The sequence below is a fragment of the Morone saxatilis genome, unplaced genomic scaffold, assembly GCF_004916995.1.
Source record: "Morone saxatilis isolate NCDOM2014 unplaced genomic scaffold, NCSU_SB_2.0 Contig8, whole genome shotgun sequence".
Classification (NCBI taxonomy): domain Eukaryota; kingdom Metazoa; phylum Chordata; class Actinopteri; family Moronidae; genus Morone; species Morone saxatilis.
The window spans coordinates 20,037,714-20,038,196 of NW_023340257.1; positions in this window are offsets into that span (position 1 = coordinate 20,037,714).

Below are 483 nucleotides of genomic sequence, written 5' to 3' on the forward strand. Positions count from 1 at the left end.
TATTATCATCATCATTATAAAATGTGAGATGTTGATGACTATGAACCACTGAACATTTCCTTTTACTTGCCTTTAGCTGTTAATTAGTTTTTGGTTTGTTCATCTGTCTCATTTGCTCATGTTTTTGTATGACCTAATTACTTTGTGTATCTTGTAGATCAATTTTCTTTAGATATGTGTTTATTTATTCATTTAGTAGCGATTAAAAACTCTATGTTTTTTAATCTTGTAGCCTTTGATTGTGGTTCTTTTTTCTTCTCCTTTCTACTATGTTTGTATTGATGTGGGTTGCGAGCTGCTGCATACTTGTCATAATTGTCCTTACAGGAATAAATTAAGTAGAATTGTATTGAATTGCGTCCTGCCAATGAATTGTTACTCTGGGTCAGGAGTGGTGGAATATTACAAAGTTCTTCTCAAGTACTGTACTTAAAGGGCTGTGACGTGTGGGAAAACACAAAAGGGCCCTATCTGCAGCCAGTG